The 22,281-nt window shown below is 32.6% G+C and overlaps 1 pseudogene; it reads right to left on the reverse strand.

The window, feature by feature from the left end:
- Positions 1 to 17,520: 17,520 nt before the first annotated feature.
- On the reverse strand, positions 17,521 to 19,111 carry LOC133834665 (probable linoleate 9S-lipoxygenase 5; annotated as a pseudogene).
- Positions 19,112 to 22,281: the final 3,170 nt, after the last annotated feature.

Consider the following 22,281-nt stretch of genomic DNA (forward strand, 5'->3'; position numbering starts at 1 on the left):
GCCGCTTAGATCAGCTGGTTGTAAACATTTTCTTGTAATGAGCCATTAAATTATATTTTTGGGATTCCAATGTATACAGTAAATGTTTTAGTGAAACCTTATATCTTAACCAAAAAATTTAATCATAAACCGCTAATCATACTTAGTTACACAATTATGGCCAAATGACTTGATTAGAGAGTTTAACACTATTTAAAAGGCACACCGTAACGGTCCCTGGAGTTTAGGGCGTTACACTTTTGTGGAGTCACGAGGAATTAATAAGTTAGTAAATTTATTTGTTAGATTTATGATAACTTATTGGAGCTTGAATTCATAGGCCCATGGTCCCCACTGTACCTTGGATAAAATCATCTAGATAGTCTCAGTTAATTGATTTAATTATCAATTAGAATTATCAAAGTTGACCAAGTCAATTTTGGATAGTTTCACAAAGTTATACAATTTAGAGAAGAAAAGAGAAATTATGGCAGATTTATTAATTAGGATAAATTGGTATTTAAATTAATAAATAAGTTTAAATCAAGGTTCAAATTATAAATAATTAATATGATATAGTATTTGAATAATTATTTAATTAATTAAATCAATAGAAAATAACACATGCCTTGATTTTAAGTCCAACATGCTTATAATTAAATGGGAAATTTCACGGGCCTAAAGCCTGTGGTAATTTTGACCTAGGGATGATTATTGGCTATTATTTTATTGACTTTTTAATTAAATAAGTGACCTAATTGAGTCTATAAAATGAATGTTAAGTGAGAGTTGAAATCAGATTTTGAATCACAAGTTTCTTATAAGTTTTAGATTCTCTCTACTACATAAGTTCTTTTCTAAGCCTCATTGTTCTTTTCTCTTCTTTTTTCTGTATCTATCTCATGTGTTGAGAATTGCCCACCCTAGTCTAGGCGATTCTAAGGATACTTTGGAAGACTGTGAAGAAAATTGAAGAATAGTTTAGTTTCTTGGTAATACTCTACGACAGAAAGGATACAAGGGTTAGAGAAACTGAAGGAAGGACTCAATCACTCTGCTGCTAAATAACGTAAGTGTTCTTATCATTATCTCTGTATGAATTCAATTTTAGAAACATGTTTTAGGTTTTCTTATATTAATTCGTTTAATATAAGATTTACATGAAAATAAATAAGTTCTTGTATAAGTTTTCCCAACACATTTATCAATTAATATACTAATCAATCACAAAACAAAAAATAAATAAAGATTACAAACAATACCAAAAGCTCGGGATGATATCAATGAATTGAGAAAAGGCTTGGGATGCTCCAATACATTCTGAAAAAAAAATATCAATAAAATGTTTAACAAACCCATTACGACAACATGCAAAATACACACAAATAATCATAAAAAAAACTTAGTTTAAAATAAATAACTTGATTATTAGGGTATAAATGAACTAACCTTAAAAATAGAGGGCCAAAATGGCATCGGAACTCGTTGAGCGACGAAGAAAACACAGAGAATCTTCTCTGTGTTCGAAGAAAACTGAAGCAAAATGAAGAAGAAAGGCTCTTCCTAGGGGGTTATATCGATGTGACCTATAGACATGTCATTGCTATAGGTAATAAGATAGTCGTGGCCAAGGTTGAACGCACCATTTCAATCAAAAGGTAAGACACCATAGTGACGACATGAATAGTACACGAATCGTTTCATTTACTATGCATCCAGTCATGTCGTCGCTATAGCTACTGAAAATTTGACTGAAATTTTTGGCGGTCCACTTTCCCTCTATTATTTTTGGGACCCCATAGCGATGACGACGACATGTCGTCGTTATACACTAAAATTTTAACTGCTCACTGGATTAAATGGGTCTCTATAGAGACGACATGTCATTGCTATAGGGAGCAAGAATTGACAACCAACTTTTGGCGGTCAAGTTCCCTCCGTACCCTATAGCGATGAGATGTCGTCGCTATAGACAAGATATTTCCCTCTTTTTTTCCGACGAGGACTCTAGTCGTCGCCGTAGAGTCAGTTCCCACCTCTTTTTCCCTTCAAATTCTTGGTACCCTACAATGACGACATATTGTCGTTGTAGGGTAACAGGGTCATTGTAGGGTAACAGGAATTTGGAAGGCCTGGTCATGCGTTGTTCACGACCCTACAGCGATGACATATCGTTGCTATAGCTCATTCATTTTAATAAATTAAAAAAATGATTTTTTTCATGGATTTTTACTACATACAGCAACGACTTTATAGTAGTCGCAATAGATGTCGTCGGTATAGAGTCATTTTCTTGCAGTGATTTATGAAGCATATGCTATAAATATATATACCCTTTTTATAGGTATTTTCAATAAAAGTACATGCATTGTTTATGTTTGCAATAAAAATATATTATTTCTTTAAGTATTTACAACAAAAGTATACCAAATCACAATAAGCTATAGGATACTAAAATTCAAGATATCATATACCAAAATTATAATATATGATGTTTTAAGTTTTTAAATAAATGGATGGACTAAAATGAATTTATTTTGTAAAAAACTTAACATGTAGAACTTTTGGGCAAAATGAGATTCTAGAAATTATTTTCCTCATTCTATCTGTTTTCTTAACCAGTACCCTTCTCCCTAACTTTCTTTCTTTCTTTCTTTTATCTACCTCACGACAATCACCACCACCATAGACCATCGAATCTGGCGACCCACATGCACCCCACCAGCCCATTCGACGTCAATGAATGACACAATACCAAACTTTTGCTGCAAGCCACACTTAAAAGGCTTTTGCCTCCACCTGGTTGTTTCAGCCACTATTATCGTTTGAGCTCCCCACTGGCCAAGGAGAATTACCATCATGATCCTCATTTTAAGATCTATCACTTCCACCCATGGGATACTGCAAAGTTTTCCAAATAGTGGTGGATCAAATTGATCTTATGAAAAAAGCCACCTAGATCGCTAAAAACCACTACTATTGTTGTCATCTATACACCTCAATTGAGTTATAAGTTGCTTTGGGTGTAAAAATTGACATTAAGTAAGTGTTATTATGGACTTATTTTGACAAATTGAATTAATATGAAACTTTTAATTGCTATGTAAATTAAACTATATTATACTATTCTGGGAGATGTATTTCAAAGTTGCTCACAAGTTTAAAAAAATTTGGGATAATATTATTATAGTCATCATGTTGTTGGAATTTTTCTAGAAAAAAATTAATATAAATTATATTTATAAAATGATTTATGGTTTTACAGAGGAGTTATGAATGGTTAGGAAATACAACCTTAGTAGTTATTACAATCATAGTCATGCATTTATGTGATTGTGAAGTGTGGTTTACTGGATAAAGTATAGATTGGTACACCCTTAGTATATTTAATTTATGGAAAATTGACCATTGGTACTTGTGTTTTTTCAAAGTATCATTTTTGTACCCTCTAATACAAATAATTCTCACTTGGTACCCCCATATTTGAAAATCAGTTAAAAATAGTACCTACCAGTCGGATTTGGTCAACAGATTTTTCATAATGACCATATTGCCTTCCATGTTTGATTTTAATTTATTTTTTTTATTTCCAAATGAATTAAATTTTGTTTTTATAAAATAAAAAAAACTAAAATTAAAAATTGTATCTTTATAAAATTAAAGGAATAAAAAACAGCCTTTAGTCACTACCCTTCGTGTGTCTCCATGACGTATGTCTGAATCTCTTTGCGTTCTTCTCCATGCCCTAGGTCTGAATCTCGTTGCCTTCTTCTTCTCCATGGTGTAGTTGTGAAGGTATGCTCTCTCCAATATTCTTCTCCATGCCCTAGATCTGAAGGTTGCTTTATTGTCACAGTTCTTCTTCTGGCTCCATTTTTCTTCTATATTTTGTCGGTGATGGCTTCATACAATAGCAACTCAGTTAGCAGAAATGGTGTAAGGTTTAAAGATAGAAAATGTGGGTGTGGAAGAAAATTTGTTTTGAAAATCACTAAGACAAAGAGAAATCCAAATATACTTTTCTATCGATGTCCATATGGAGCAAAAGGATGTAACTACTTCGCTTGGTGGGACAAAGAACCTTGGAACGAAAGTAATGATGAAGGATATTGGGAGGAAGAAGAAACTTCAAGCCCATGGGAGTCAAAGATGGTTGAACGTGTACATAGCTTAGAGAGAAAATTATCCATTGGAAAGTTTCTGATAAAGAGTTTATGTGTGTTTTGTATGTTTATGATGGTTTTGGTTATCTATATAATCTGGAAGATGTAATTGAGGCTATGGGTCCAAATTTGTTGCAATGTAATTATGTTTCTAATTATCCAAATTTGTTACATTTTTTTAGGCTTTGGAAAAAAATGTCGTATTCTAAAATTTGGTAGAATATCAAAAGGATTTGCAAAATGAAATTCATTGTTTGTTTCATCATAAGACCACAACCTAATATGAAGTCAATGTTTCAAAATAAACAAGCAAACCAACATCCATAATCTAGTTCCATTACATCAAAATAAGATACCTACAAAAAAAATGCTGCGCTTCTCTTTGCTTTTAAAATAAAGCCAACAACATCACATCAAAATAAATAGCAACCATATATGGATTTTGTAACGCCCTGGGTGACCAAGACCGTTATACTGTGTATTTAAAATAGTGCAAGACTTGTTAATCAAGTCATTTGAACATAAACGTGTTTCTAAAGTCAAGTGACAAGTTAAAGTTAAAAGATTTTAATCATAAAATGGCTGACTTTCATTAAACTAAGAGTTTGATACATGGGATCCCAAAAATAATTTTTACAAGACAGTTACAACCCTCAAAAGTAAATACAAATGCAGCTAGCCTAAATGGCAAAAATACAAAATTTGGCTTTAGTCCCTGTAAATCCCTCGGTCGTGGCGGTCGTGCAGCTGCCGATGTACACACTGCCCCCAAAGCTCTCCAACTCATGGTTGGTCCAGCTTTCCCTAGCCTTTACCTGCACCACGTAGCACCCATGAGCCAATGCTCATCAAGAAAACTAAATTCAACAAGCATAGGCAAAAACAGAGTGTGCATAGTAAACTTAGATCAACCAATTCAACTTAGGTTGAGCTGTGTTTAGTACGCTTAACATCAGACCCGACTCCCTTAGGTCGGACTTTCACATCAAACATAGCAGACGTACAAGTTGCGAATCACACAATCGAAAGAAGCATGAGCTAACCTGCCTATCTAGATATTTCCAATCACAAATACATTTATAATCTCACATATATTCATTACAGGGGATCTCGACCCCAATCACAACTCGGGTGCAGTTTTCTTACCTTGGGTCCCGAGCTGAAGATATATAGCCGTCCCGAGCACGATCCTCAATTTCGAGCCTTAACGGTAACCCTAGTCACAAGTGAAAATGGATAGCTATTAAAATCTAATCCAATTAAATGCTTTGGAATAAAATATTAGTCTCTGGGACCTCAAATTATACTAAACTGGGTAGTAGAATTCATCCCAAGAAATTAGGTTTAAGTTCCCAAGCCCAAAAGCCTATTTTGGCTAAGGCTTCCTAGGCAGACCGTGACCTGGCCCTAAGGGTCTTGACGCGCCCCCTTAGTTAGAGGTGCTAGGCGCTAGCCCTAAATCCTAATGGTAGGTGGGCCGTAACTTGCCCCTTTAGGGCCATGGTGCACTCACGATACAGCAAGCCCCCAGGGCTTCTGGGGTCACACGGGCCGCGACGCCCATGAACTAGGTCGTGGCGCGCCCCCGTGAACCCAGAAATCCTGGGGCTTTTCCAACGTTTTCTCCCAACCTAATTCATCAAAAGTCCCTTGAAACCCTGAACCAAACCCATAGTTGAGTCTAGGACTCTTAACTACACAACCTAGGCATTATACTCACCCAAAAACCTACTGCAATTGCCACCCTAATTCAGCAATCAATCAACATCCAAAAACCCAGTCAAAACTTATCCTAACAGTATGAATTTCCAGAAGAATCAAGAAAAATTCTTACCTCAGTTAATGGCTTTGATCCTCAGCTGCTCCTACCTTATTTCCCCAAATTTACCAGCTCAATTCCTAAGATATTCCTTCAGCAACTTCCCTAAGCTTCCAAGAAAAAAAAGAGGGAGAGAGAGAGAGAACGCGTAAGAGAGAGAGAGAGAGAGAGAGAGAGAGAGTTTTCTGATATGTTCTGGTTTAATCCTGAAACTTTCCTAACTATATCCCTTAACTTAAAGATCGAAATGCCCCTAAGGATAACCCAACCCCTTTATTACCCATAAGGGCAAAACGATCATTTGCCCCATTTCCCGCTAATTCCTCGAATCGTCCAAAAATTCCCATTTAATAGCGACATGCCCAACTAATTACGAAATACTTACCCGTTACTCAATAAATCCCAAATATACATTAAGTTTCCCAAAATACCCCTAGGCTCACCCCGAGCCGGGTATTAAACCTTGTTGTGACTATTCCGCCAATCCGCTCACTATGATCGCCTCAAGCCGAATACTGCAAATATATCCACATAATAATGTGGTCTCAATCGTTTAACGCATATAATCACACTTATGCCCTTAACAGGCCAAATTTACAAATATGCCCTTATAAACTAGAACGGGCCCATATGCATATTTAATACTCATAAACATGCATATAAATATACTCATATTATCATATAAATCTTGCATGCCACATAGTCATGCATTTAATCAATTAATCACACATATATCCAATTATGCCCTCCTGGCACTCTAATAAAGGCACTAAACCTTATTAGCATTTTTGGGACGTTACAGTTTTTGCTATACAAAATGAATAACAAAAGTGACATATAACCTAAAACAAAGTAAACTTGTTCTTCAAAAGTTGTTATTTGGGTTGTGGTTCTAGTGAGTATCCTGGGTTGAGAATAGATTTACTTGTGTGCCAGTTAAGTGCATCTCCTCAGCATATTGCTCTGAGCTCCCAAATGGAACTTGAGACATTGCATTTTAAATCCATGGCCACCTTAGATTCATCAGATTGAAAATTACAAATCAATAATCTTGTGTACCTTAGAAGATGTGGGGCCCCTGCTTGTTGGTGTTGGTGCAGTTCTTTTGCCCCTTCCTATCAATAATGGAAGGCTTGTAGCGATGCTCCTCCATCCAATCATTAAATGACTCAAGAAAAAAGTGTTTGTGAGGTGTCAAACCTTTGCTCTTGTGTCAAACTTGCTCAAAGTCCAATGGCCAAAGTCTATATTTGACCGCCACTCATGTGCCTCTATATTGAATTGCTTTATCATGACCATTATATGCTTGAAATTGTCAAAATTCGCTGTCTTAGCTACTGCCCAAACCATGCCTCTAAGTTATGATGTGCCAAATTTTTTTTATCATGTTGTTCTCGGTATGAAAACAACAATAACGATGTTCTGCATTTGGGATGGCTGCCACAATCTCAGTCAAACCCTACAAACAACAAAAATAAACTTTAAAATAAGCACAAAAATCAACTTTGAAGTGTGTGAATATAAATCCAAATATAGCTGAAGATATAACACTAACCTTGGTAGACTTGGTGCTGGTGGTGGACCACTGTCTTCACCAGATTCCACAATTTCAACAACATCATTAGGATTAGAAGTTTTTGGAAATACAACACTTATTCCCTTTACCTCTATCATATATCAACATTTCGATAGATGATTTTTTTTTCTCATCTTCACTGATAGAAAACATGAACATTAGTGACTCATCATCATGTACCTCCTTCTCAATATGTCCCTCTCCAATTAGAGCCATAATCTTAAAATTAATTGTTTTACCTATGGCATTGTTTATATCCCCAACAATGTCTTCAATCAAGGACTTTTGTAAATCCATCACGTTGTGATGTTCAGAATCAACACGAAATAGTTTCAATGCATGTCCATCGTGCAACACTTGCTAGGTATGCACAGTCATGTTTCTACACCATTGCACAAGTAAAACTCACACTCATCAGACCAAATAACTAAGAAAAGTTCAAAAGCCTAACATAAAATACATTTCCAATAAAAAGATCAAAAAATAAAAAGCTTAAACTTTAGACATAAATAAATAAAACACATACAATCCCAAATATAAATCCTCAACAAAACCCACAAAACAACGACTCCAACTAAAAATTGATACTCAAAATTGAAACCTAGAAAACAATTAAAAAAGTAAGCAAATATAAATCCCCAATAAAACCCATAAAGAAGAAAAATAATATATATATAGAACTGACTAACCTTGTGAGGTGTACTAGAAGCAACAACGGCAGTCTCTCACGGACCTACAATTTTCACTTTGATCGTCGTCTCCAACTGTCTTTGTCTTCTCCGTTCAAGGTGACTCTCGTTTCTTCATCTTCTCACTCAGTCGCTTAGTGTGTAAGAAAAGCCAAGAAATATCTTTATCAACACCCAAGTCCCGCCTTTACATACTTAATTTTATAAAAATAATTTTTAATTCATTTAGAAATAACAAAAACAAATTAAAATAAAATATAGAGGGAAATTTGGTCGTTATCAAAAAATCTATTGACCAAATCCGAGCATGAGGTGCCATTTTTAACTAATTTTTAAACATGGGGTACAAAATGAGAATTATTCATATTAAAGGGTACCAAAACGATACTTTCACAAAATACAGGGTACCAAATGGACACCTACCCTTAATTTATTTATTTAGGCACATGTTATGACTGTTAAAAAAGTTCCAGATTTTGGTTCCTTATTTGATATAGATTACAATCTTGTAAATTTGGTTTTATAATAGCAAAAGTTGCAGATGGAAAGAATTTATAAGTAAAACTATTTATTTTTGGATTACCAGTTTATGAAAGATCCCAATCATGCATGATTAAAAAATTATTCAAATTGTAAAGGTCAAACTCCTACTGAGGTTCTTAGCTTACTCTTTTTTATCTTTCTCATGTTAGGAGATTGTCGATATCAAATAGGACATCGTCTAGCAAAGTAGGAGGCTAGGTTGAAGTTAAAAGTAAATTTAGTATTAACTTAGGCCTTAGGTTTTGATTTTTTATTACCTAATGCAAAAGATGTTGAGACACTTGAATTTGGAATTGAAAGGATTTAGTTTCTATTATTGTATGTCAACTCCTACTACAAGAAAACATGTCTTTAGGGGCTATTCATGGTTTCTCCTAATAACCCTATTACTAGAGGCGACAAGCATGGGGTTGTGGCTAATATTTAAACTTACATTAGGGGCGACAAAAAATATTATTAGTGGAGACAAGAATTTTGAATTTTTACCCAAATTAAACGTGGGTAATTTTCTAGTTTCACTTTGCTAACACGATCTGTTTTAATATTAGTAGTGAGACGCACTCCTAATATGTTGACGTGTCGTCACTAATAACTCTATATACCCAGCCCACTTCGTCATCTCCATCATTTCCCTTTGAAGCTCAAAAAAATCCCCCTAAAAAACTAGAGAATCCCCAACCAGTTTATTCTTTTCTCCTCCTCAATCTCCAATCCTCTTCTAAAATTCTCTCATTCTCTTCCTCACCTCCAAAGTCATCTACCTCACCATCACCATCACCATTGTCCTCCCATTTCTCTCTCTCCCTCACCGATATATCCATTGCCACCACCACGTGCCACCACCGATCGTCCCTGTTTCTCACAGTATATATACTTATATATATATATTAGTTTTTTTATAATTATATATGTATGTGTGTGCATACATATATATATGTATATTAATATATATATGTGTGTCCATGTATATATATGTGTATATGTATATATGTATGTGTGTATATATACGTGTGTGTCCATGTATGTATGTGTGTGGATATATATATATGTCCGTGTATGTATGATTATATATACATTTATTGATGTTTTTTTCTATCAATTTCAGTGAAATGAGAAACTTAGGTTTGTGTCTACCGAATTGGGTGTCTCTCTTGGCTTGATATGTGTATTCATTTTAATCAAAAGTTTTGTATATGTGTATTTGACATTTGAAATTGGATATATATGTGAGCTTGAATCTTGTTAGTAGTGTAATTTGTTGTCATCATTAGGTTAATAATATGAATATATAAATAATAAAAAAGAGTTGTGTTTGTATATAAAATTAAATGAAATTAATCCGAATTTTGGAATAATTTAGTGTTGTTTGATTATTTACAAATATTATTTGTGATATTGTGAATGCTCTGGGATTTTTTTAGTGTTATTTGTAGGCTTTTAAAAGTTGGGATAGGTTAGATTATAGTTGTTATGTTGTCAAAATTTTGATAGAATTAGGGGACAAAATTAAATAATAAATAATACTAATTACTAATAATTCAATATTAATTTAAAAACTAGATAAGTTATTAATTAATTTTTATAAATAAATATTTTGTTAAAATTTGATTACCAAAGATAGGATTTAAGTGTTATATTATAAATTAATATTTTTCTTGGATTGTTAATTGCAAGAGGTATGTCTCTTATTTCTTGTTTTAATATTATTAGTACTATACCATACAATTGTTAGAGGAGTTTGAATATCATAAATATTCATCCATAGTGAAGTGGGATATGAGATACATATTGTGTGTTGTGGTGGTAACAGAAGGTTAAGAAATGGTGTATATTAGTGAGTAGGTTCTGGGAAATTTTTTTGTGCTACGGAGATATAAAGAAGAAACTTATTGTGTGTTGTTTGAATTATTATTTTTTCACTATTCCCGGATGGCTAGGTTATTAGTATAGGGGAAATACTGTCCAAATTTTGTAGATTAATGTATTAATTTATAATATTTAAATTTTTGGAGGTCAGGGTCGTGGGTAGGAGTCAGGGTTCTGGGAAGGAGTCAGGGTTGTGGGTTAGGGTCGGGGTAGGTGTTGGGGAAGGGATCATTGGCAGGGGCCATGGGTCGGGATAGGGGTCGGGGGTCGGGGTCATGGGTCGCGATAGGGTCGGGGGTTGGGGTCATGGGTTGAGGTCGGGGTCATAGGTCGAGATAGAGGTCATGGTTGGGGTCTTGGGTGTTGGGGTTTTATGCCCTAATTAAAACCCAAATTCTTTGTGATCTCATTTTATTATCAATAAAAGAATAGAAGTAATTTTTTGACTTGCTTAATCACTTTGCTCACATGTTTTATTTTCATGATTATTTGTTTAATATAAACTTCTATTAAACCCCGAGCATATAGCTAATCTTATTTATAGTGACGTAATCACTGTGGAATATAAATATGATTATTTGTTCAAAATAAGTTAGTCCTAAGATTAGTCAGTGCACAGGATTTACACTGACTTGCCAATCTGCGATATGATCTACTTACACATTACAGTGTTATGTACTTTCCAGAACATTAGTAGAGTAGATAAGATTGGATGTATTTGTTACATCGGACTGGACCGATATTGACAGTTGATAAGATAAGTAAACATACCATTATTATCTATTCTAGTCACATCATATAGTTCACCATAGGTCAATTCAATCTCAATTCTGAGTGGTTAATATTCTAACTGATTGTATTATTTGAGTTCTTTGACTTGTTCGTTACCAGCTTACCGTACGAACTAGCCCATACTTACATCTTGTGAACTCGGTAGTATAATTGAGTGGGAGTGTTAATCATAGATATGAACATCTATAGCTTCTGATGAATAAGTGAAACGATGGTTTCCTTTTAGTTTGGTTCAAGGTGTTAAATGATAGAGATCTCATTTCAGTAATTAAATTAGTTTACTAAAATATCATTTACAAGGAACTAAGTGTTTTAAGGATAAAATACAATGAGGGGTAAAACGGTATTTTAGTCCTATCTCATTGTAGACCGTCTATAGAGGATTGAGTGACAATTATGGTTGTAACAATGGATAATTAATAAGTTAGTAAATTTATTTGTTAGATTTATGATAACTTATTGGAGCTTGATTTCATAGGCCCATAGTCCCCATTTTACCTTAGATAAAAACATCTAGATAGTCTCAATTAATTGATTTAATCATCAATTAGAATTATCAAATTTGACCAGGTCAATTTTGGATAGTTTCACAGAGTTGTGTAATTTTGAGAAGAAAAGAAAAATTATGGCAGATTTATTAATTAAGATAAATTGGTATCTAAATTAATAAATAAATTTAAATCAAGGTTCAAATTATAAATAGTTGATTTGATAAAGGATTTAAATAATTATTTAATTAATTAAATCAATAGAAAATAGTACATGCCTTGATTTTAAGTCCAATGGGCTTATAATCAAATGAGAAATTTTACGGGCCTATATAGCCCATGATAATTTCGACCTAGGGCTTCAAAATGGCTATTATTTTATTGATTTTTTAATTAAATTAAATGACCTAATTGAGTCTATAAAAGGAGTGCTTAGAGAGAACTCAAAAGATAAGTCACAAGTCAAATTTTCTGATAGTTTTAGATTCTCTCTAAACACAAGTCATTTTCTAAGCCTCTTTGCTATTTTCTTTTCTTCTCTCTATATCTATCTCATGTGTTGATAATTTCCCACACTAGTCTAGGTGGTTCTAAGGATACATTGGAAGATTGTGAAGAAAATAGAAGATCGGTTCAGTTTCTTTATAATACTCTGCGACAGAGAGGATACAAGAGTTAGAGAAACTGAAGGAATGACTCTTTAATTCCGCTGCATATACTGTAAGTATTCTATTCTTTGTTTCTCTTTGAATTCAATTTTAGAAACATGTTTTAGGCTATCTCGTATTAATTTGTTTAATATTAGACATACATGAAAATAAATAAAGATCCTGTATAAGCTAATCCAACAACTGGTCTCAGAGCCTTTGGTAATCTTTATTTCCATGCATGAACATTATGTTTAAAATTGGATTATTTGATATGTTTGAATAATTGGACGGTCTTCATGTTTTTATGAACATATTGATTTTATGTGAATTTTTGCAATTTTTAGGTTATTTTGTTGTGTTTTCCATGTTATAAATTTTTATATGTGCTTTATTTTGTGTAAAACATGTTAAAAATTAATTAGAAAATAGTTTTGGTTTGAAAAATTGCTCAAAAAAAATCAAAATTTTTTTTTTGCACTGGCTCCCATGCGCACCAGCGCGCGTGCCACCAGTAGCCCAGCCAGTGAACAGTACCCGATTGAACGGGGTACTATTCATCATTTTTTTTAAGAAAATTAAGAATTGTAAAAAAAATTATTATTTATAATCAAAGCTACTACAAAATTGACATGGGACGATGGTTTTAAACCGTCGTATGGACCTTCGTACGTCGGATCTAATATCGTCGTCTCATGCAATGTCATGCCACGTAAAGCATAAAACGACGGTTTAAATAAAAGCGTCATCTTCTGTCGTACCTGAGACGATGGTTCCTATACAAGCATTGTCTCTTGTGGTACATGAAGCGACAGTTTCTATGCAAACATCATCCACTATAGTAAATGAGATGACAGTTCCTACTCAAGCGTCGTCCTCCTGCAGTACATGAGATGACAATTTATGTGCAAGCATCGTCCCTGTAATACATAAGACGATGGTTTTTTGGAGACCGACGTCTGATGTAGAATATGAGAATTTTTTTCATTTCTCTATTTTCAAACACTATATTCATTCATAATTTTTTGTGTAATTACAACATAGTTCAGACAGATTCAATAGGGAGACAAAATCAATAGAACTTATTATGTTCCAAATCTAAAAATTACAAGATCAAAATATACACTTGCAAAAACTATGTAAGTACTAACTAAAAACTACAATTAGTATATTTTTTAATTCTGATTTCAAAAGTTACTCTAGTTATGACTCACTCGCTCAAGAAGCTTGGCTGCCCATTCATTTTGAGTTTCATCAATTTCGTCAAGTGTATATGTATTCTTCCCACCACACTACAAAACACAAAATAAAAAACTAAGTAAAAAATTAAATTCAATAGAATTGTAGTTCAATAATTATAAATACACTTACATTACTAGTTAGCCATCACATGAGTGTCTCATTCAAGCAATAGTCCTTCATCATCCTTATGATATAAAAGCTGCAATCTACTGACGATGTTTGACGAGGTCAATTGGCTATTTTCCACTTGTAATTTTTTTCATTCCTTCCTGTCTTTCGCTTAATGTGTGAAGAGACACTATATATACATCAATATGAAGAGCATATTAATTTTTTATTTCCATATCAAATAACCATATATCCAATTTTTTCAAATTAGAACACTTGTGACATGGACAATGAACTCTCTTAGGATCCACTGTATTTTTCAAGGCTATTTGTATAAAACTCTCAACTCCATCTTCATATTCTTTTGATAACCTATCTTTCGCCATCCAACTCCTACCCATTTTTTGAAAATTTGGGCGAAACCTTACCTATAAGTTTGACTAAAACCTTCTTGCATGCATAAAATTCTGAGGACACATGTTCAATTACAACATATCAACATAATGATCATCAATTAGTTTAATAATTAGGCACCATCTCCCCTATATATTGTATAAAAACTTCCTGCACACAGAAAATTTCCAGAACAATACATAATATAATCACGTATTCAAAGTAAAATTCCCAAAACAATACATAATGTGCACCTTAAATAAAATCAAAGTAAATTCATAGTTTAGTAAACTTACCAAAAGAATGCTAATTTTATTCTTTTATGCCCAAACCAATCTTCAATACAAGTTTTTGTTTCTCAACCTAACTATATTAAACACGAAGCATAAATTAGATGTTACAAATAATTCAACTATATAAGTCATTTTATGTATAGGTAAAATGGATATTTTATAAACATTTTCACTCTCACAAATAAATCACAAGTAATAAAACACCACATTCAAAGAAACACATATTCAACAAAATCATTAATATTCAATCAAATTTATTGAAACCAAAAACTCATTATAGAAAAAAAAATCACAGTAACCAATTGTTCTATGCTTTTGTAGTAATTTGAGGAAATGATTTTTTCAAAAATTTCCTTATGAATGTTAGTCTAATTAAAATGTGTCAAAATTAATCCAGCTTAGAGAGTAGCAGAACACACCACATAATACAAAAATAAAAATTGGAATTCCTAGACTAATGAGATAAACACACTCAAATCTCAATATAATAAGGAAATGTAGAAATTAAGATCCCTTAATGAGCACGTGGAAGTTAGATCTATTATTTCAAAATTAAAATTAATAATAAAAGAACTCATTTTTACTTTTTTTAAGAATTCTTAAATGACTTCCCTAAATTTTTAAGATAGTAAAAGATCCAAAATTACATGTTCACATTAATAAGGATGTCACACAAAACCATGGTTAAAAGAACTAAGTTCCATACCAAGAATAGGCTTAACTGCAGAGACCTCTACAAGGCTGAATGAACCATAAGCTGCAACAGCAATAATAAAAGTAATTCAAAGTAATTAATCAATATCATTTTATATCAAACATTTAAATACTTAAGTTGTGCCACCATTGAATAATGTCAACTCATTCTTCTAATTATGTCTTATTTTACTATGAATAACTCTAGTGGTTTCTCTAGTAATTGTTATTTTCATGCCTTGACAGATTGTTGATATCTGCAGTTAAGATACTTTAGCTTGAATATCTACAACATTAATGTAGTGTCCAAGAACTTTACTTAGCTAAGTTAGATAGTAGTATAATAGTAATAATAGTATTATCTTTATGACTGTGGATTTTTGGTTCAGACCGGGATTTATTTGGACACTCATAGTAGTACTTGTAGATTTTCTAAGTTTAACCTATAGTTTACGAATATTGATTTTAACCTAAGGTTTGATTAATGTGACTAATATTGAGGATAATATTTATTATGCTATAAGGTTTAGATAAGAACCAATAAGATAATAGCACATGTCATGTATAGGTTTATTAATGATTAAGTATTTGGAGGATTAAATTTATTAAGGTTAAAATTTGAATACCCTAAGGTCAGTTAGCAGTTTTGAAAACGTTAGAGGGCTTAGTCAAGGCTGTTTACTCAATTCAAATTAAGCTAAAAATGTGTAATTACGTGTTTAAATAATCAGCATATGCCGATATATCGCAGCTATAGGGGGCGATATATCGCAGCACGAAGATACGAAAAACACGAAACGTTGCACGATTGCCTCAGGCATAATGGCCCAGGCGATATATCGCCTATAGGGGGCGATATATCACCTCTCTCAGCATATTTTGAAATTTTTCAAAAATGTTCTCCATTCAAACCTTCAACCTCTTGATAAGTCCAACATCTTTTTGAACGAGTCTTCAGCCTCTGCTGAACGATAATTCAAATTATTTTCACTTAAAAAGCCATTATTTTTATTCAAGTTAAATGAAGATCTTTTCATTCCTAAACTCTATAAATAGGACCTAGTACCCAACCATTTATTCATCTATTACTCTAAGTTCAGAGGCTGCAAGTTCCTAGGTGAGTGTGAGAGTGTAAACACTTGGGTTGGGAATTATAAGCTTGATCACTATAAGCTTATCAAACACTTGGGAAAGTAAGGTTTATTCACATTTCGGTTCAAGGTTTAGATTGGTCATATATGTCTTCAAGGTATTTCCAAACTCTAGTCCATTTCTGTATTATGTTCTTTAAAATTCTCATAGTCTTCTACTCATTCTAACCTTATTCTTATTCTTGGTTAGGAAATCCAACTTCTTAAGCACAAGGTTTTTGGTAAGTATATTTTGATAGCATAGTCCCTTTTTCACTTTCATCCCTTTTCTTCAATATACTCACCATATTATAAATGGCTTTTAGGAGTGTTCCAAGGTCCCAAATCAGTTCTCATATCCCGATTATTTTGGTAAGGAAAATATGATAGGATTTATGTGTTATATGCTTTTATATGTTATCTTATGATTTTATGTTTTGTAATATGTTATGTTAAGTATGATTGTAGACTTGGGCATATGACTTATATGACTAACAAGCCCCGAATAGATTATGGGCATATGACTTGCTTAGCTAGCAAGACCCCACTAATCTAATGGGCATATGACTTGTTTAGTTTATGGGACCCCAAGTAATAATGGTCATTATAGTATGTATGTGACATAAGTGTTATAGTATGTTTTTATGTTGCATTATGAATTTTTATGTATATGGCTATATGTTAGATTTTCCTTGCTGGGCATTAGGCTCACTCCTTTTTGTTTATATGTGCAGGAAAATAGCTATAGTGGCGGGAAAGGTTCGTGGATGCTTGGGGAATGTGTATTGAGGCGGAATGGATTCAAAGAGCCGAAAGTTTCGATTCGAGGATGTATTTTTTGTTCTTATGGTTTTTATATGTATTTTTCCGCATTTTATTATGTAATCTCTTTTTAATTATCATTGTGTCATGTTTTTGTTTTAAAACAATGGGATCCCATATCCTTAACTTAAATTTTATGTAAGTTTGACCTTTGTTTTTTTCAAGTTTTAATAAAGTTATGATCTTATCACTTGTAAGTGTTATTAAGAATTAGTGTTTATGTATAGTTTTCGTTAATGGTCCAAAGGTCTAGAGTAGTTGGGTCATTACAATTAACAATTGTAGAAAAGAAACACATCGAACAATCCAAGTTACTAAGCATGACAGAGAAAATGAAGTATGAATTCTTCATAGACCAGCAAAGCTAATATTAGCTCTTCACGAGTCTGCATACTAGGCCACCATGACTTGTCTTTTAAGTTGCCATGACCGACCTCTTTGAGCTCCTTCCACCATGCTTGGAGTTCTTTGTCTTTTTGAACAACTTCATCAGTTTTGCAGTAGTAAGAACAATACTCTTGAACCCATTGTTTTATTGCAGCCCAGATTTCAAGTCCATCGACAGCATATGGATAGTCCTCTATCAATAGGCGAAGGCCATGTGGTGAACTTGGATCCTTCACTGCCACCCCTCTGAAACATAAAACAAAATATATAAGACATTATTTTCCATTTTTCTGTTTTATACTTATCTCATTTGAAAGAATTAATACCTCTTAATGAGATCAGCTGGGTGCGCCTGTTCAGCTAAATTCCAGTTCTTATAAGCAGCTGAAGATAATATTTTTTGGGACATACCACAGACTCAATAATACCCCCACCATTTACATGAATTTGTCTAGTAAGTGAATTGACATTCATGTTATCATGGAAGTGAGGGTGCAACAGTTTGTAAATTGGGTGTAACACACTAAGCTGCCTGTTTGTTTCTAGCACAAATGACTTAGCTATTGCATGAGTGTTCAACCTATACGACCAATGAAAATTGAATTAATATTTAGAACCATCACAAAACATAAACTAAAGTTATATGATCTACTTTTTCTGACAGAGATATACCAATGGCTAACTAGTTGGTGATGGCAATAGTCATTAACAACGACATAAGCTTTAGCAAGTTGCCCAACGGTACTTTCTACGCCTTGTTGGGCTGGTGTAATAACTTTGCTAACAACGCCTAATTCATCACCATTTGGATGTGGCAGACTTAGTTCAATTTCCAGAGGCCTCAAGGTGCCATCATTGGTTAAAAACAGAAGTGTTCTAGTTGCATAAATTTTTGATGAAATTGTGTCGTTGATTCGCCTCATGAATGGCATAAAAGTATCATGGTGAACCAATATATAAATCTTGTTTTCATAAAGGGCCTGATTAAAAGCAAGAATTTAGTCATCATGGCCTACACATTCATTATATACATATATACTCGAGAAAAACATAGATAGGAAAATTGATCACCTCATACATTGATTGCCCATCCAAGTTGTTGCTTATCTGTTCTTCAGTGATTGTACTAGTTTGATTACCATAGATTGAAGAGTCAAGCTGGTTGGTTGGTGGGAATTCCTATAGTTAAATCACAAGTAAGATCATCAAAGATGACGCTTTAAAGAAACTTGCATTAGACCACTTTGAAGATATTTATAGGAAAGAAAAAGTTAGTACTTGGAGACGAAAAATGACGACAGGGTTCACTCTAGCCAACATCTCTCTTGCAAATTCTTCATCGGTCATCCATGCTGACTTGTCATCTGCTCAAAACCAAAGAAAGAAGAGTTTAAAATTCAATCTCAAAGTAGAAAACCAATTAGATTAGATAGCAATGGCAGTGTATAATTATGTAACATACTTTTGATCACATGAGGCATGGGATATCTGAGGAACTGAGTACCATCAGCTCAAAACATACTGCAGAAATATTGAAATGGAACATTCTTTTAAATTTAACCTCCAGCAACAAAATAAGAAAAATCCAAGTCAAATGTTATGATCCACTCAACAACATTATTCAAGCTGCTTAAGTCTAAAAAAATCAACAAGCAACAAACTCTTCACCACACCAGTAAGCATATTTAAGCAAGTTCCAGAGCCTCCAGAAACACATAAAAAAACAACAAATTTAAGTCTTAAACAACAGAAACAGGAAGCTCCAACGACACCAAACATAACAAGCTCCAGTAGCAACTCCTAACAACAAATAGAAAAATAATAAGTAGTCAAATGATGTTACTAATTGATAATCCCTCTTTTTGTTGTCATTTCTTACTCACCAAACCAAACACGGCAGTACAATATATAAATATATATATTTGGTTTTGATGAAAGTATAATATTTGAATGATCATCTCATTCTTCAAATATAAAATGCCTACATCATTTTTTAAGTAAATTATTTTATGATATCTTAATATGTGCTTAACTAAGCTCTATACAACATATGGTGAGATCATGTATATATATATAATATATATTTATGTTTGTATGATCTTAATATATATATGACTTTAAACTAACATTTACAATTCTTAACTTTGAAAGAATCAACATGTACCAAATTAAGAAAGGATGCCTATAAGACAAACAAGAAAGTGGAAGAGACCAAACGAGAAGAAAGAAACAAAGAAAAAAAGAAAATAAAGCAAACAATGTGCTGCAAGTGAAAACTTATATGACACTGTTAGACAAAATAATCTGTAAGAGTCATGAAGAACAATAGCTTTCTTTCTATTAAGACGCCAGCTTGCACTTGTACACATTTGCCACAAAACATGGTCTCCATAAAATTTGGTTATATAAGGTGGTAGTCAACCACGAGAACAAAAAGAGAGCTCCAGAATGATAGATATGAAAAGAGTACTCTTTCTCTCACTTAACATTCTCTCTCATATGTATATATATATATATATATATATATTTGTGTGTAACTAATTAAACATGCATGTAAACAAATTACATCATAGTTTTATTAAGTATAGATATGAAAAGAGTACTGTTCTATATATATATTTCCTTAATAATATATCATCAACTAAGACAAACATTTCCTTTAACTCAATATACTCCTGTCCCCAAGTAATATCATAAAAATATATTAATTTAACAACCAGTAGTCTAAATTGAAGCAATTGAAAATATAACAACAGTCAAAAACTCAGTTAAATATCAAAAACATATAATCTAAAATTAATAAAAACTCAGTTTATCACATCAAAGGAATGTCTAGACATGAAATTTTAAATTTTAATGGCTGCAGCAACAAAGAAACTAATTAAATAGAATAAAACTGTATTAGAATATTTAATTTTCTTGGTCTTTAATTTCACAAGTCAATCATTCATTTATGCATTGCCAAATTAAGAAAGGATTCAATGCCAAGAATCAAATTTACTCATTCATAAACAATTACTCATATATCTCACTGAATATTACTTCAAGAAAGTAAGCAAGACCATCACAAGTAGTCAACCTAAAATACTTACAGATAAATCGATACAAACATTAATTAACAGAAATATACTCTATAAATATATATAGGAGTTTTGTCTACATACAGGCATTCATTCTTATTCAAAAACATACCAAATGGAATAGAGATCCCTATTACATAAAATAATAAAATTCTTGTCGTGGGTATAATCTATTTCTATTGGGTTTAGTTAGTGCAGAGAGTGTTAACGTTCCATGTAATAAAATAAATTTAACAAATGCAAGCCTCTGTTTTGAAAAGAAAAACAACTCTTAAATAACAGAATCCCCTGCTATTTTCCCCCCTTTTTAGGTTTTGTTTGTGTCGGTGTGTAACATGGAGAAAGAAAAAATTATTGGTATATAAAAATAAATTGGATGTATTTGTTAGATTAGATTAGATTAGATTGGATTGGATATATTTGTTACATCGGACTGGACCGATATTGGCAGTTGATAAGATAAGTAAACATACCGTTATTATCTATTCTAGTCATATCATATAGTTGACCATAGGTCAATTCAATCTCAATTCTGAGTGGTTAGTATTCTAACTGATTGTATTATTTGAGTTCTTTGACTTGTTCGTTACCAGCTTACCCTACGGACTAGCCCATACTTACATCTTGGGAACTCGGTAGTATAATTGAGTGGGAGTGTTAATCATAGATATGAACATCTATAGCTTCTGATGAAGAAGTGAAATGATGGTTTCCTTTTATTTTGGTTGAAGGTGTTAAATGATAGAGATCTCATTTCAGTAATTAAATTAGTTTACTGAAATATCATTTACAAGGAACTAAGTGTTTTAAGGATAAAATACAATGAGGGGTAAAACAATATTTTAGTTCTATCTCATTGTAGACCGTTTATAGAGGATTGAGTGACAATTATGGTTGTAACAATGGATAATTAATAGCGTATCTATATTTGTTATAGAGCATTCTATGAATTCAAGAGTACAATTCCGAGTCTATAGTGGAGTCACGAGGAATTAATAAGTTAGTAAATTTATCTGTTAGATTTATGATAACTTATTGGAGCTTGATTTCATAGGCCCATGGTCCCCATTGTACCTTGGATAAAATCATCTAGATAGTCTCAATTAATTTATTTAATCATCAATCAGAATCATCATAGTTGACTAGGTCAATTTTGGATAGTTTCACAGAGTTGTGTAATTTTGAGAAGAAAAGAGAAATTATGGCAGTTTTATTAATTAAGATAAATTGGTATCTAAGTTAATAAATAAATTTAAATCAATGTTCAAATTATAAATAATTAATTTGATAAAGGATTTAAATAATTAAATCAATAGAAAATAATACATGCCTTGATTTTAAGTCCAATGAGCTTATAATCAAATGGGAAATTTCACGGGCCTATAGCCCATGATAATTTCGACCTAGGGCTTCAAAATGGCTATTATTTTATTGATTTTTTAATTAAATTAAATGGCCTAATTGAGTCTATAAAAGGAGTGCTTAGAGAGAAGTCAAAATATAAGTCACAAGTCAAATTTTCTGATAGTTTTAGATTCTCTCTAAACACAAGTCCTTTTCTAAGCCTCTTT

This window comes from Humulus lupulus, chromosome 1 (genome assembly GCF_963169125.1).
Source record: "Humulus lupulus chromosome 1, drHumLupu1.1, whole genome shotgun sequence".
Lineage (NCBI taxonomy): Eukaryota > Viridiplantae > Streptophyta > Magnoliopsida > Rosales > Cannabaceae > Humulus > Humulus lupulus.